Source organism: Cornus florida, unplaced genomic scaffold (assembly GCF_030987335.1).
Source record: "Cornus florida cultivar Cherokee Brave unplaced genomic scaffold, ASM3098733v1 CherokeeBrave_3.0.0_Hap2_Chr05, whole genome shotgun sequence".
Lineage (NCBI taxonomy): Eukaryota > Viridiplantae > Streptophyta > Magnoliopsida > Cornales > Cornaceae > Cornus > Cornus florida.
In genome coordinates this window covers 70,704,830-70,718,365 of record NW_026775575.1, presented here as the reverse complement: position 1 = coordinate 70,718,365, position 13,536 = coordinate 70,704,830, and the positions used below count along the sequence as shown (strand labels likewise).

At 39.0% G+C, this 13,536-nt stretch overlaps 1 long non-coding RNA gene across 1 annotated transcript; it reads left to right on the top strand.

Annotated features, from left to right (window-relative positions):
• Positions 1-4,725: 4,725 nt before the first annotated feature.
• Positions 4,726-5,960, top strand: LOC132310208 (uncharacterized). Its single transcript, XR_009482575.1, has 2 exons — positions 4,726-4,947; positions 5,767-5,960. It is a non-coding gene; the product is annotated as an uncharacterized LOC132310208 (long non-coding RNA).
• The last annotated feature ends 7,576 nt before the right edge of the window (positions 5,961-13,536 follow it).

The window sequence follows — 13,536 nt, the reverse complement described above, 5'->3', positions numbered from 1 at the left end:
GTAATCAGATAATCCTAACCGCTATGATTAGCATTTACTTTTCCTTAGCTATTTTATAAAATTAAAAAAAAAAATTAATCAAACTTCAATAGTTGAAATTTATCCATCCAATCAATTTGATTTTATATAATTTGACCATATGAATATGATACGTCACCTAATACGTTAGAATCTTTCTTATTACTATGACAAGAATGATATGATCTTTTTCAATTAATGATGCCATAACATTAAGAATGAATAACTAATAAAGGAAAATTCAAGGAAGGAGACACCATGGGGAGGTGATATTCAAACTGACAAATGCTCTAATTTTCTTATCTCTAATATACTTGATTCTCTTATCAACAATAAGTTAGTAACATGGATACAATTTTATTTCAAAAGTGGAGCAAGTTTCTTAAAAATAAGATAGACTATGAATATCGCAGCTCGCAAAATTTTAGTCTTTATTACCAATCATCATTCTTTCACAACTGATAATATTTTTAAAAACCATATGTATGTCTTTGTTGAGTCCGGGAAAAATTAATAAGCGCATCAAACATATTTTTTTTTTTAATTCAAAGGAGCAGTGATAGAGCAATCGACCAACACAAGTCTAACTCCAAGCAATAAATTAACTATCTCAACACCATCGATGCATTAAAGTGAGACCCACATGAATTGCACTTTAATGCATATGATGGAAGTGAGACAACCGTTCCCTTGAGGATGACTTTTTGGTCTCTGTAAAAATAATTCTATATTCGAACTAACTCCTAAACTAAAATTTGTCCACAAAATTGGAGGGCATATTTGGTCGAGGCAGGGGAATTATAAGGGTGGGATTTAGATGACACTGAACCGGTAATGTTAACTAATTTGTGCCAAATTATTTAAGTACTAGCTAATAGATTCCATTTCTAAGTGCAAGTGCTTAGTTTGATTTTATTAGCATCCTCTTTTATATATTACATACTAGTAAGGCCTATTTAACCCAACGGACAAGAGGTTGATTAGAGTTTTTTGGTCACAATAAAAAGTTCTTGAGTATACTCAATACAGGTGACTTTCCATGGATTCTTTATTGTTAAAAGAAATTTTAAAAAAGAAAAATAAATAAATAAATAAATAACAAATAAGGACGTGAATTAACACAATTGAACCAATTCAAGTCACAACCCAGTGCAACTAACATTCACACAACATATAGTATTGAATTATTCATAGGTGAGAGGGACGTGAATTAACACAATTGATAAACATATATAAGTTAATTATTTTTTGAATAATGAGATCTCTCAAATTTGATAAAATTGACAAAACACTCCCTATACCCTGACACATAAAGAAAATGACTAATTTACCCTTTGACTTGTCAATTAAATTATTTCAATTTTAAAATTACAGTGTTAAACTTCTAACTAATTTTAATTAACCAAACTTACCATTCATCAGTCATCAGTACAACCGTGTACATACACCGAATACATATATGTGTGTGTATATATATATATCATCTCCTCATATATATATATATATATGTAGAGAGAGAATGGGAGAAGAAGAGGGTGGTTGCCACCTCCACTGGCGGCACACTACCATAGCCACCATCACCATACCGCCACCTCCACCAACGCCTCTCTCTCTACCCTCTCATCTTCACAGCACCGCCACACCTACACCCACCACCATCACATCACAGCCCAACCACCTCACAGCCCCGCCACACTCGCCACCACCACATCGATCACGTCTCCGCCACCAGGGCTTTAACCGATGTCTCTTTTTGAAAAACTTTAGTCGAATATAGATGTAAAACCTAAGAAATTGAGGAAGAAGCTTACCAAACACCAACCATATTTGGATTTCAGAAAGGTGTCGCTCGCTGTCACAAACTTTGTCCAACTGAAAAGCCAAATCAACGCGAGAGAATCAAGCAAAGAAGCCAGACTGGGATCAGGTCTCCCCATGCGACGACAACAGATCAGAAAGCGAAGAATAGGAATTTTTGGATCATATATTTCTCCAAACAGTCGATCAAGGAGCCCAATGAACTCAGAGCATTAAGAGCCTCAATTAAGCGGATGCTAAGCTTTCCACCTGTGGACCTTGCCATGCCGATCCGATTGAAGAAGATTCCCCTCGCAATTGTGTACCAATTTGGGAGGATTGGTGAAGAGCTTGACGAATATGGAATTTTTTGGGTTTTTTTTGTGGGAGCCAGAGGGTAGAGAGAGAAACCTATTATTTTATTCTGGAAAAAAAAACTATTATTTCAGAAGGGTAATTATGTTATATAATTTTTCTTTGATATTTTAGATTAATAATTATATTTTATTGAAGGGTAATTTTGTTTTTTCACAACTTTCAAGAACTTGTTTGGTTTAAATTTCTGACAGGGGGTGTGAGTGTTAAAAAAATGGCCACCTTATATATGTTTGTCATTACGACAGACTTTAGGAGATGTCGTTGTAATTAATCTAAAATAAAAAATAAAAACAAAAGTGAATTAGTTGATGCATTCTAACAAAGGTAAAATTGTAATTAATTGTACCACACTAACGGATTGTCCCTATTTTTGCCAACTTTTAGTAATAATTTTGGGTAGCATTTCTTTGCTTCTCTCAAACCATCTATTTCTTTCCTTTTCTCAAACCTATTTTTTAATAACTATACGAATTTGGAAATATATATATACATATATACACACACACACACACGAATGCTGTAATGTAAATGAGGGGAGATAAACAGAGAGACAGCAATGCAATGTACCTCTGATTCTCTGAATCATCTTTGAGGAGATTTAGTGCGAAATCACCTGATGCCTCCGTCTGCGCCGCTGCATCGCATCCTCTCATCGATCTCTCTGTATATCTCTTAATCTCTCTCCATATATATGTATACCCTCTTTCTCTCGCTTTTTCTATGGAAGCCAGCGATCAGAATCTTGAAGCTGGAACGACTGAGAGAGAGAGAGGGGCCAGCCAAACACAGAAAGGCAATTTTGATCTTCAATTAGAAATTATTTGGTGGCATTAACGAATAACGACTTGAAACCTAATAGTATGGTAACTTTTTCTTTTCTGTATCACAAGTTCACAACTGTTTAATTATTTAATTCTTTGCACTTTAGTCCACTTACTATTCTAAATTCCTTTTTGGTCGGTTGCTGTGCCAGCACTTAATTTTCTGAAAATATGTTGATTTGTGTTGAATGAATACTTTATTCCTAATTAAGCTTTCGCTCATTTTATTAATTTTCAATTAATATATATAACCTAATTTTATCCCTATACATCATGAAGAGGCATGAAAATTAGTTGACCAAGAAAATTGTTGAATATAGTGAGTGTATCACACATATCTACATGCCATTCACCAAGTTAGAATAAATTAATACTCGTGTAGATTTTTTTTTTGGCCTAAAAAAACTACCAAACTGTGCTCGTTTCTTAAAAAAGCCAAATAGATATTTTGCTAGAAAGTACTGTCAAGTAGTGAAGTAAATACTAAGGTTTGTTTCGAAGTAAAATAATTTTTTAAAAATATATATATTTTTTTTAGATAAAATATTTTTTTATTTTTATTTTATCGGTGTTCGGCAAACCAAACACCAAAAAAATAAAAAATATATATATATTTTTCAAAAAATATTTTACGTCTAAATGAACAGAGCCTAAGCAATATATATAAACAACCTTTAAATATTATACAAAATCCATGAATCCATTCCTACCGAGTTTGATTTTGGTTATGGCTAAGGAATTACAATGAACAACAATGCACCCACGACCGATTCTTCCATGCAGTGGGTCCATGATTCCAAGTGACTAAGATTTTAAATTAAAAAAAATATATATATATAGTATATTCTCAATCACGGAGCTAATAATTTCATAGTATGATCTCTATCATCAATTGGATTTTTACAGATCTTTGAATTTTGCAATGAAAGAGATTATTATTTTTATGATAATTATTTAGCAAAATATACAAACTGAAACACTGTAATCTATGCAGGGATTTAAATTGCCATGCAGTATAATGGTTTTGTTTAAAATTCTTTTTCAGAAAAAAAAAACAATAATAATTTGCATATTTCAATTTTGTTAGCCACTGTTTGTCGGCCTAAAAGATTACTAAACTCTCTGCTTGTTTCTCACCAAAGTGAGTTGCTGGCAAATTGAAAGTTCCCAACCCTGTATTTTAATTTTGAAAAATGATTCTTGCACCAAATTACTTAATCTATTTGTTATGTCTAAGAATTTATATCCCATTGAAATGATAAAATTTTGCAGTCTTGTCTTATACACCCTGACTTCCAGATAGATTAAAAGAAGCAAAAACCATATCCTATACACATATGGATACTGTTCAGTGAGGAATAAATGTGTTGATTTGGCACTTTTGGTAAAAGTGTATTTATCATCATGTTATTTGTATATATGTGATAATTCTAATTTTTAGCATTTTAGAATTTTCTGAAAATTCGTTAATGCAAGGGCATGTTCGTTTTTTCACTTTACCATCCGGGTTTGTGGTTGGGTCCAGTTACATTTCCTACATTTTAATTTATGTGGTGATGTAGCATTTGTATGATGTAATTGTGTATTTGTGGTGTAATTAGAGACAAAAAAATAAAGAGAAAAGGAAAATAATTTCAAGTGGGGCCCACCACTAACTTATTTGGCCAAGAAATCTTCTTTTCTTTCTCATTTTCTTTTTCTTTCCCGTATGCTCTCTCTCCCTCTCGGTTCCTTCTCTTTTTCTTTCATTTTGGAGACAAAAACTTTGAGGTTTGATTACTCAATCATCTTTCATCGAATTTAGGAACCGTTTGAGGCGAAACAAAGCTTGTAGCGAGCTCTACGCATCCATACTATCAATTTCCAGATTTGAGTCTTCCTTGGAGCTCGAATTTGGAGGACCTATTCTAGGGATTTTGGCTTGGATTGTGAGGTAGGGACATCTTAAGCCATCGAATCTTGCTCTATAATGAATCATGCTCCTCTATGTGTGTTATATCATGTTTAATTGTTGTTGATTTTGATTAAAATGATTTAATTGACAACATGCTAGTTATGTAAATGTGTATAACATGGTTGAATGAAAAGTATGTCTATGTGATGATTGTTTACATTTTTTTTTTAGGTTACTAACATGCTATAATGATGCCATGAGAACATGCTTATTTATTATTGTGCTAAGTTCCCATTTGTCATTATATTGAGATCATAACATGAGCCTACATCTCATTGGGTTGCATGAAAAAGGGAAATGGTTGTCTTGAGATGAATATGGGGATTTGGGAATGAATGTTTTGGAAAAAAATTGGTTTTGACAAACCCGGTCGCTGCGGGGTTACCAACGGGCCGGAGGTTAATGTAGCCTAGGGAGGACTAGGGAGAGTACCCTAGTGTGGTTAAGCTATTCGGGCCCCTCAACGGCGCCACGGGGTCACCAAGGGCCTAGGGACGGTAGCCAATCCTCCTCTCGTTGCGGCGGGGTTACCAATGGGGGTTACATTAACTTTGAACGTGATGGTTTTGAGAATGAAAACGGGGAGTGACTTTAGCATGCATTGCATCTCACTCCATTTGCATTTGTGTGTGATTGAATTTGACTTGTACTTGTAATTATTTTTCCCCTTCAATGCTTGTCCCCAATCTCCCATTGGCCTATGCTTTATTTGGATTCACTAGGATACAAGAATTGTGTCTTAAGTGTCACCTGCTGAGCTATATGCTCACTCCTATATCTATATATATTTTTTTTCAGGTCTTGGAAAGGAACTGGTGGATGACAACCCACCTCAAGCTTGAACGGCGTTAGAAGTCCACTTTTGTATCTTTGTATATTCCCCATTATTTTGTAAAACACTAGAAGTGCAAAGATGTATAATTATTTTGTGGAACTTTGTCATGTAATATAACTAAAGTATTGATGATGTTTTGGATGGGGATTTGATAGTATGCAACTTGTTGATGAATGGATGGATAATCCTAGTTTGAAGTATTGTCTAGATTAGTTGGTTGTATCATTATCTTTTGTTGCCGTGAATTCGGAATTTGAGCCATGACAGGTTAAAAATGCAATTAAACAGGTTGTGATAGGCCTATTTTTAGAGGAGGTCATGCCGAATTTTTTTTTGTTTAAAAAGTATTAGTTTTGAGTCGTTACAAATTTGGTATAAGGTTCGAAAACCTTTAGGACGACGGGTAGAGGCCTACTTAGGGTCACATGGAATGTTGTTTGTGTTGCTTACTTGACTACTTGCTACGTGATATTTTACTTAAATGAGCATGCTTAACTGCCTATGTGCTTACTGCTTACTTGTTTATGTTAAAATGTTTCTTGCATAGTCTTGCATGCTAAGTGTTGTACGGTATCAATTCTTGTTGAGTCGTCCACAGTCTTAGTGTCATGTTTCTGAATTGTTTTCTCGTTTTATAGCACGATGTCACGGCATGAGGAACCTAGAGAAGTTGGCCCTAAGCCAACAAGGGGTGATGTTGGTGAGAGCTCCAGCTCCAATCCAGAGGAGCTAAATGATGAGAGCATGCTTCTTAGGGACTTGATTCCCCCAAGAGCTGTTCCCCCAAGAAGAGAGAATGTTGAAACAGTCGTACCCGTAGAAGTGGGTGAAGGTTCTGTGGCACTGGAGTTTAATCGTTTGTTGCAAAATGTCGTGAGGGCAACGATTGCTGCTCAGTCACAGTTGGCACCACAACCTACAGTTCAAGTTGAGGAGACGTCAGCTCAGAAGCGTCTCAAGATCATAAAAGGGTTTCTCAGTTGATGCCGGTAGTGTTTGAGGGCAGTGCGGATCCAATGGTAGCAGATGACTACTTGGATCAAGTTGAAACCCAACTAACCTCAATGGATGTGACAGAGGATCACTTGAAGATCATCCTAGCAACTTACAAGTTTGCTATGATGCCAAGGTTTGGTGGAAGTCGATCACCAACCAGTACAAGATTGAAGAGATGAGTTGGGACAGGTTCAAGGAGCTGTTTTATGAGAAGTATTTTCCGCTTTCTAAAAGATGGGAGTTACAAGATCAGTTTCATAATCTTATTCAAGGGAACATGTCAGTGGCGGAGTATGAGAACAAGTTCACCTCACTCTCCCGTTTTGCTCCAAAAATGGTGAGAGATGAAGCTAATAAGACTCGGAAGTTTGTTTCCGGTCTTAATGATCGGATGAGGCCGTTGATCATGGCACAGTTCATAGAGGTTTATTCTGAAGCAGTGGAAAGGGCTTTGATGTTGGAGGCTGATAATAAAGAGAAAGATGCAAGAAGAGAACAATGGAAGCAAAAGAGAGGTGCAGGGCTATCTTCAGAGGGATCTTCTTGGAAGAAGAATAAGGGTGGTTCATCTCAGTTTCAGGGACAACAGTCTACAAGATCTGCTTCTACCACTCCTATGCCAGCTGGATCTGACAGGAGTGCAGTTGTTTGTTATCAGTGTCAGCAGCCTGGGCATTACAAGTCCAGTTGTCCGATGAGATCGTCTTCAGTTTCGTCAGCTCCGAAGGCTTGTTATGGGTGTGGCCAGCAGGGTCACTTGATTCGTGATTGTCCAGGCCAGGGAGCAGGCACAGGTAGTGGCAGGGGGTCACGACAGAGGCCGTCTCAGTCGGCTACAGTTCAGTCAGGTTTCAGACCGCCACCACCACAGCCTGCCATGTCTTCACAAGGTTCACGGTTAGTTAGGAGGGATACTCTTACTATGTCAGTGCAGCAGTCAGGTGTTCAGGTTGGCAGTCCTCAGGCACAGGTACCACAGGGACGTGTTTTTGCACTGGCACAGACCGATGCATCTTCTGGACCGTCAGTTCTTCGAGGTATATTTCCAGTGTTTGGTTGTTGGCCCCGTGTTTTGTTTGACTCTGGTGCATCTCATTCTTTCATTTCATCATCATTTGCACTTGCATCGGGGTTGGAAGTTAGTTTCTTGGAACGAGCGTTGAGTGTTAATACGCCAGTTGGGGTTTCAGTGTCTTTGAGCCGAATTGTGCGGGAGTGTCCCATTGTGATAGTCGGGCGGACTTTCGTGTTTGATCTTATCCTCCTGGAGATGACTAGCTTTGATGTCATTCTCGGGATGGATTGGTTGGCTTTATTTCATGCCACGATCGACTGTTACAGAGGAAGGGTTACATTTTGCACTCCCGAGGGAGACTGTTTCTTTTTCGTGGGAGATCGGAGTGATTCCCACATTTCATCATTTTATGGAGTTCGTGGACGAAGTCATGGTGATTACTTCTTGGCTAGCCTTATAGCCGAAGAAGATGATGTTGGGAAAGAGGATTATCTTGCGGTTGTTTGTGATTTTCTGGACGTGTTTCCGGAGGATTTGACAGAGTTGCCTCCACACCGAGGAGTGGAGTTCTCTATTGATTTGATGCCAGGTACCGCGCCGATTTCTATGGCACCATATCGAATGGCCCCAGTTGAATTGGAAGAATTGAAGAGGCAGCTTGATGATTTAAGGATGAAAGGTTTCATCCGACCGAGTGTGTCACCGTGGGGCGTACCGATCTTATTTGCTAATAAGAAAGATGGATCTTTGAGATTGTGCATTGATTACCGGAAGTTGAATTATGCCACCATCAAGAACAAGTATCCTTTGCCAATGATAGATGATTTATTTGATCAGTTGAGGGGAGCCAGTTGTTTCTCGAAGATTGACTTGAGGTCTGGCTATTATCTGTTGCGGGTTAGGGATGAGGATATCCCGAAGACAGCATTCCGTACACGGTATAGACACTATGAGTTCCTTGTTATGCCTTTTGACTTAACTAATGCGCCAGCGGCATTCATGGACTTGATCAACCGCGTCTTTCACGATTACTTGGACCAGTTTGTGGTAGTTTTTGTGGATGACATTCTTGTGTACTCACGGACTCGGGAAGATCACGAGGTCCATTTGAGTATTGTTTTACAGATTTTGCGGGAGCATCGATTGTATGCCAAATACGAGAAATGTGAGTTTTGGCTACAGGAGGTGAAGTTTTTGGGGCATGTTGTTTCAAAAGGTGGAGTATCAGTTGATCCATCAAAGGTTGAAACAGTTTTGACTTGGGAGCGACCTAAGAATGTGTTTGAGATCCGCAGTTTTCTTGGTTTAGCGGGTTACTATCAGAGATTTGTGAAGGATTTCTCCCGTTTGGCAACTCCTATGACCCGTTTGACCCGGAAAGGGGTCAAGTTTGTCTGGAATGAGGCCTGTGATTCATCTTTTCAGGAGTTAAAGACGAGATTGACTACAGCGCCAGTGTTGGTGATACCTGAGCGTGGCTTGGGTTATGTGATCTATTATGATGCTTCACGTGACGGGTTGGGATGTGTGTTGATGCAGGATGGTAGAGTAGTGGCTTATGGGTCTCGACAGTTGAAGACTCACGAGTACAACTACCCTACTCATGACCTGGAGTTAGCGGCAGTTGTATTTGCCTTGAAGTGTTGGAGACATTACTTGTATGGTGAGAGATTCGAAGTATTTTCATATCACAAAAGTCTCAAGTACCTTTTTTCCCAAAAGGACTTGAACAACAGACAGAGACGATGGGTTGAGTACTTGAAATATTACAACTTTGATTTGCAGTATCATCCAGGCAAGGTAAATGTTGTAGCTGATGCCTTAAGCCGAAAATCTCATGGAACTTTGGCCAGTTTAGCTATTTGGAAGTGGAAGATGCTTGAAGATCTGGCAGAGATGGGATTACAGTGTTTTGATGATGATGGTTACTGTGAGTCGGCATTCTTATTTAGTCTTGTGGCTCAGCCTACTCTTGTTGTACGAGTGATTGAGTCACAGAAATAGGACCCGGACTTAGATGCCATCCACACTTTGATCTCTAGTGGTGAGACAATGAAAGATTGGGCCTTGCATGTAGATGGGGGTCTACGGTTCAGGGGTTTGTTGGTGGTTCCCACAGTATGTCGTGAGGATGTCCTACGGGAGTTTCACACTTCCCGTTTTGCAGTTCATCCAGGTGGTACTAAAATGTATCACAATTTGAAACGTCAGTATTGGTGGAGCGGGATGAAGAATGAGGTTGCACAGTTTGTGGCTAGATGCCTTACCTGTCAGCAGGTGAAGGCCGAGCATCAGAGGCCAGCAGGTTTGTTGCAACCATTACCTGTAGCGCAATGGAAATGAGAGCATATCGCTATGGATTTTGTGACAGGTTTTCCAAGGTCACGAAGGGGCAATGAGTCCGTATGGGTCATCATTGATAGATTGACCAAGACGGCTCACTTTTTGCCTATTAAGGTAACAGACGATGCAGAGAAGCTTGGTGTATTTTATGTGAAAGAGATTGTAAGGTTACATGGAATCCCTGTAACCATTGTGTCAAATAGGGATGCTAAGTTCACTTCGAAGTTCTGGGAAGGACTTCAAGCAGCGTTTGGTTCAGCGTTGCATCTTAGTACGGCATTCCATCCACAGATAGACAGTCAGTCAGAGCGTGCTATCCAGATTTTGGAGGATATGCTTCGGGCATGTGTACTTGATTTGGGAGGTAGTTGGGAGGATCACCTTCCACTTATTGAGTTTGCCTACAACAACAGTTATCAGGCGAGCATCCAGATGGCTCCATTTGAGGCGTTGTATGGTAGACCTTGTAGGTCTCCTGTTTATTGGACTGAGGTAGGCGAGACAGCCGCCTTAGGACCCGACATTGTACTCGAGACTACTGAGAAGATTAAGTTGATAAGACAGAGGCTACTTACAGCTCAGAGCCGACAGAAGAGCTATGCGGATAAGCGGAGACGACCGTTATCCTTTGAGGTGGGAGACCACGTTTTTCTATGGGTTTCTCCACGGAAGGGGTTGATGAGATTTGGGAAGAGTGGCAAGTTATCGCCACGATTTATTGGACCATTCGAGATTTTGGATCGGGTAGGAGAGGTTGCCTACAGACTTGCTTTACCACCACAGATGGACAGAGTTTACAATGTCTTTCATGTATCGATGTTACGAAAGTACGAGCCGGATCCATCTCACATTTTGAGTTGGGTTGATGTGGATATTGATGAGGATGCTTCCTACGAGGAAGGACCAGTTCAGATCCTTGACACTCAGCAGAAGGTGTTGAGGAACAAGACGATACCAATGGTGAAAGTCCTTTGGAGACACCACGGAGTCGAGGAGGCTACTTGGGAGCTCGAACAAAAGGTTCGGTCCAAGTACCCAGCGTTGTTCTCTTCCTCAGGTATGTCTTGATTTCGAGGACGAAATCCTTATAAGTTGGGGAGATTGTGATAATTCTAATTTTCAGCATTTTAGAATTTTCTGAAAATTCGTTAATGCAAGGGCATGTTCGTTTTTTCACTTTACCATCCGAGTTTGTGGTTGGGTCCAGTTACATTTCCTACATTTTAATTTATGTGGTGATGTAGCATTTGTATGGTGCAATTGTGTATTTGTGGTGTAATTAGAGATAAAAAAATAAAGAGAAAAGGAAAATAATTTCAAGTGGGGCCTACCACTAACTTATTTGGCTAAGAAATCTTCTTTTCTTTCTCATTTTCTTTCTCTTTCCCGTATGCTCTCTCTCCCTCTCGGTTCCCTCTTTTTTTCTTTCATTTTGGAGACAAAAACTTTGAGGTTTGATTACTCAATCATCTTTCATCGAATTTAGGAACCGTTTGAGGCGAAACGAAGCTTGTAGTGAGCTCTACGCATCCATACTATCAATTTCCAGATTTGAGTCTTCCTTGGAGCTCGAATTTGGAGGACCTATTCTAGGGATTTCGGTTTGGATTGTGAGGTAGGGACATCTTAAGCCATGGAATCTTGCTCTATAATGAATCATGCTCCTCTATGTGTGTTATAGCATGTTTAATTGTTGTTGATTTTGATTAAAATGATTTAATTGACAACATGCTAGTTATGTAAATGTGTATAACATGGTTGAATGAAAAGTATGTTTATGTGATGGTTGTTTACATTTTTTTTTTAGGTTACTAACATGCTATAATGATGCCATGAGAACATGCTTATTTATTATTGTGCTAAGTTCCCATTTGTCATTATATTGAGATCATAACATGAACCTACATCTCATTGGGTTGCATGAAAAAGGGAAATGGTTGTCTTGAGATGAAAATGGGGATTTGGGAATGAATGTTTTGGAAAAAAATTGGTTTTGACAAACCCGGTCGCTGCGGAGTTATCAACGGGCCGGAGGTTAATGTAGCCTAGGGGGGACTAGGGAGAGTACCCTAGCGTGGTTGAGCTATTCGGGCCCTCGACGGCGCCACGGGGTCACCAAGGGCCTAGGGACGGTAGCCAATCCTCCTCTCGTCGCGGCGGGGTTACCAATGGGGGTTACATTAACTTTGAACGTGATGGTTTTGAGAATGAAAACGGGGAGTGACTTTAGCATGCATTGCATCTCACTCCATTTGCATTTGTGTGTGATTGAATTTGACTTGTACTTATAATTATTTTTCCCCTTCAATGCATGTCCGGCCTATGCTTTATTTGGATTCACTAGGACACAAGAATTGTGTCTTAAGTGTCACCTGCTGAGCTATATGCTCACCCCTATATCTATATATATATTTTTTCAGGTCTTGGAAAGGAACTGGTGGATGACAACCCACCTAAAGCTTGAACGGCGTTAGAAGTCCACTTTTGTATCTTTGTATATTCCCCATTATTTTGTAAAACACTAGAAGTGCAAAGATGTATAATTATTTTGTGGAACTTTGTCATGTAATATAACTAAAGTATTGATGATGTTTTGGATGGGGATTTGATAGTATGCAACTTGTTGATGAATGGATGGATAATCCTAGTTTGAAGCATTGTCTAGATTAGTTGGTTGTATCATTATCTTTTGTTGCCGTGAATTCGGAATTTGAGCCATGACAGGTTAAAAATGCAATTAAACAGGTTGTGATAGGCCTATTTTTAGGGGAGGTCATACCGAATTTTTTTTTTGTTTAAAAAGTATTAGTTTTGAGTCGTTACAAATTTGGTATCAGAGCAAAGGTTCGAAAACCTTTAGGACGACGGGTAGAGGCCTACTTAGGGTCACATGGAATGTTGTTTGTGTTGCTTACTTGACTACTTGCTACGTGATATTTTAATTAAATGAGCATGCTTAACTGCCTATGTGCTTACTGCTTACTTGTTTATGTTAAAATGTTTCTTGCATAGTTTTGCATGCTAAGTGTTGTACGGTATCAATTCTTGTTGAATCGTCCACAGTCTTAGTGTCATATTTCTGAATCGTTTTCTCGTTTTATAGCACGATGTCACGGCGTGAGGAACCTAGAAAAGTTGGTCCTAGGCCAACAAGGGGTGATGTTAGTGAGAGCTCCAACTCCAATCCGGATGAGCTAAATGATGAGAACATGCTTCTTAAGGACTTGATTCCCCCAAGAGCTGTTCCCCCAAGAAGAGAGAATGTTGAAATCGATACAAGTCTGTCTCTTCTCAACTTTGATGTTTATGTATATGTGTGTGTGTGTATATGTGTCTAGCTCACACATTATATATCCTTCTAATTGCAGGGATTGTTTGA